General features: G+C 37.8%; 1 long non-coding RNA gene across 1 annotated transcript; it reads right to left on the reverse strand.

Moving 5' to 3' along the window:
* Nucleotides 1-323: 323 nt before the first annotated feature.
* LOC123961988 lies at nucleotides 324-1,908 on the reverse strand. The gene is made up of 4 exons (XR_006822818.1): nucleotides 1,679-1,908; nucleotides 790-934; nucleotides 617-691; nucleotides 324-534 (listed from the first exon to the last, which is right to left on the reverse strand). It is a non-coding gene; the product is annotated as an uncharacterized LOC123961988 (long non-coding RNA).
* Nucleotides 1,909-3,599: the final 1,691 nt, after the last annotated feature.

Below are 3,599 nucleotides of genomic sequence, written 5' to 3' on the forward strand. Positions count from 1 at the left end.
TACCCTTATTTGCAATCTTGCAAGCGAGTCAAATGAGAAGATTGATACCGCTAGTGGTATTGATCTCATCTAACTCTTGGCATAAAGCCAAGGGGGGAAAAGTGTAATGCTGCTTCACAATATAAGTACAGCAATATCTATCTAAAACAACATGCAGCGTGTAGCCTGGAAGGGAGCCACTGCAATCAGTGAAACTGTGTGACAGATGCCATTTAACAGTAAGGAATAGACTCAGCTCCCACTGAATCATCTCAATTGCTTTTATTTTTAGCATGTGATGTGGGGTTTTGTCTTTTGAAAGGGAACAGATGAGATTCATTTCTTACAAAGCGAACATCTGCATCCCAGATAACTCGATGATCAAAGAGTCAACTGACCATCACCCCCTGACCATACAGCACACTGTGATCTGGCCAGGATGTGTTTACTCAGGCAGGCATATCCACACCCACATATGACAGAAGCCATAGTCTGGAGCCGGGTCCTTACACAGACAGACAGGGTGGGCTGGACACAACCTCTGCCCTTTGAGTCCTATTCACAAGGAAGAGAAACCGTAAGGGAAGAAGACTCACTTTAACCACAACCACTGAATCTACTCACTGAATCTACTCACATACTGTTGCAGTCACACCAGAACAATGCCACTACAATCCAAGCACAACATCTGTTCCAGTCAGAAAACAAGCCACTGCCAGAGACATGTTCAAAAACAAAATAGCATAAAAGCAATGGAGTAAAAGAGAAAGAAAAGAAAAGAGAGGCACATGAAAAGAAAATCTGTATTACCATTTGATATTCAGTGTTTTTTGTGGCACACTGTGTCATTTTCCGAGCAGTTAGGCTCCCACACAGTCCTGAGCTCTGAGCCCTGGATTTTTTCTCCAAGGTGATAAAATCACATTGACATTAAAAGGTGCTAATTGCCAGCAATCTAAGTGAAATTAATGAAAGGAGAAAGGATAAACAACATTAGAATTTACTGGAATGAACGTGAATATTTACCCAGCAGGAAGTGTGTGTGTGTGTGTGTGTGCATGCAAGTGTGGGTGGCTACAGAGAAAGTATACATTGTACAATGTACTCCTTATACAGTAATAAAAGAAGGATCTTCATAAAAAAAAAAAAGTTGAATAAAAATTGTTTTGTTTTGAACAGTTTCTTCTCAACGTCTTGAAAATAAATATTGTAAAATATAGTTCATCAATTCCAAAATAAGCTTAAATCCTTTAATGTGATTCATTTTCCAAATGTTGGATATTTAAATTTGTAATGAAACTCTATGAATATGCAGGCACACTTGGGATTTGGTGTTCATTAGTATATTAGAGCATACTTTATAAAATGAAACAACAATTATGGAAGAAAGTAAGCAAATTAAAATGTGTTTACCATTATATTAAGCATTTGTTTCGCAGGGCAAGTTTATTTGTATTGCACATTTTAACAACAATGCACGGGCTTTACATAAAACATTAAAGCAACAGAGAGAAATGTAAAAAAGACATTTAAATACAATTTTTTTAAGAAGTCAAATAGAAAATAAAAACAGGTTAACTTACCCAGTATACCTATTTGTTTACCCATAATTCTATTTTATGAATAATCTGGCTTTTCACCTTCCCTTGTTTTACTTTTTTGATTTCCCATCTTTCACAACAGTCAAACCTGATCTTACCTCTTTATCGTACAATATGTATTTCCTCTCATCAATCAATCAATGAGACAGCAGTGGCACTAAAACTTTTAGATGTTGGAGCATAGCAGTGAAGTGAAGAAAAGTGATGTACCGGCAGTCAAACACACTGAGTTCAGAGACAATTTGTACACAAACTTCTTTTAAGTTAAAGGCAGAACTGAGATAACTGTACTCATATACAGAGGGTGCGCATGGTGTCAGAGAACGCAGTTATGCTCACTGAGTTGCAGAAAGACGAGCAGCAGTGTTAGCTAATCAGCTAAAACACAGACAACACATCTAAAATGGGAAAGAGCTGGCCCACTGGTTCTTTGGTAAGCAGTAAGGATCACTGTCGAGTCCGACTGCCTTTAATTTGAGCAAATAATCACTCGTTTTACTTAAGGTTTGCTAAACACAGCCATGGTAACAGATGTTTTGCCACTCAGTTCAGCGTGTTCCGGAAGGGGAAGTGACATCAACGCCTACCCTCTATTAATATATTAATAGTATAGTATATACTGGCAAATACTAATGAGTGGTAAAATTAATTGTCAGGATATAGTATTCACATTCATTTGCACCTCTAGCTTTCTTCTTTGCCAGAAGATGTATTTGTCAGTGTCATGTGTTTGCAGAACTTTATGGGTAGCTCCATTGCTTCCCCTCTAAAAGAAACTGGGGCCTTTAAATAGTTCAGCCATGGGCAAAAAATCCAGAAAGCTCTAAAGCTGCAGTCACAGTCAAAGACAGACTGAGCTATAGGTTTACAGCCCACAGAGCCTCCTCTCACACTTGGCAGGAAATGTTAAAGGCAATTACAATAGATTAAACAAACAATTTCTTCAGGCAGGCATGTAAAAGAGGCTGTTAAAGTCAGGTAAATGTTCCTCTGGTGTCAACTTCTTAAACTCTTCCCATCTCCTCCCTCAAGAATCTAATTTACAACATATGGACATAATAACTGCCAAAGACAGGGGGAAAGACACACAGACTGCAAGTTTGTATGCAAAGTCTACTAAATAATTGGCCTTTTACTATTAATTGTGGTGCTATATCCCTTTCTAAGAAAACCAACACGGTTAAAAACACAATTTTCCCTTCATCTTTAACACAGATGCAACTTCAACTGAGATGTTCCATTTACTTATTAATATAATCTTTTAACAAGTTTCACTTAAAAACACATTCTTTTTAAAAGTTACTGACAGGTTTAATGTCCCCAAACTCACACACGTACCCTCAATTGTTGTGTTTTCTGATGCAAAATACACCATGTTTCGTAGTAAACAAGGTCCTCTTAAGAGGTTCAGAAAACCCTTCTGCTTCTGCTTTCTGCTTATTGAAAGTCAGTGTACGACAGTGTGAATAAATGATGCACCAGAATCCATCTATAGAAAGAAACAATTTATTGGATGCATTATGTTCTGGAATCCGATTTTCTCTGTACTTTTGTATTACTGTTACTGTTTAAAAATATATTTTTCACCCATTTTAATCATCAGATTAAACACTTACAATAATGTTTTTTGATGAATAAAATAAAAATGAAAAGGTATGTGCCGTTAATAAAACTTGGTCCTCTTTGTGCGCTCTGGGCAGTTTTCCTGTTAGTACATCAGCAGCCAACTTTTTAAAGACCTGCGGTGATTCTATACTAATGACTCCAAGAGTGTGTAGTGTGCATATACAGTTTGAGCATACGTGAACACACAACCACGGAGTGCAGTTCAGGACACATGGCTTCTGTTAAGACGCTGGCTGTGATCACAGGGATGGGCACTTGATTTGGAGGAGGCAAAAAGACTGGATAGTGAAACAATCACAAGGAGCTGGGGATGAATGTTGAGGTTTGTTGCCCAACTCCTGGCTGCTTGAATTTAGAATTTCTCTGCAATCAGGTGTTTTTGCAGGAGTCATA

This window comes from Micropterus dolomieu, linkage group LG22 (assembly GCF_021292245.1).
Source record: "Micropterus dolomieu isolate WLL.071019.BEF.003 ecotype Adirondacks linkage group LG22, ASM2129224v1, whole genome shotgun sequence".
NCBI classification, from domain to species: Eukaryota; Metazoa; Chordata; class Actinopteri; order Centrarchiformes; family Centrarchidae; genus Micropterus; species Micropterus dolomieu.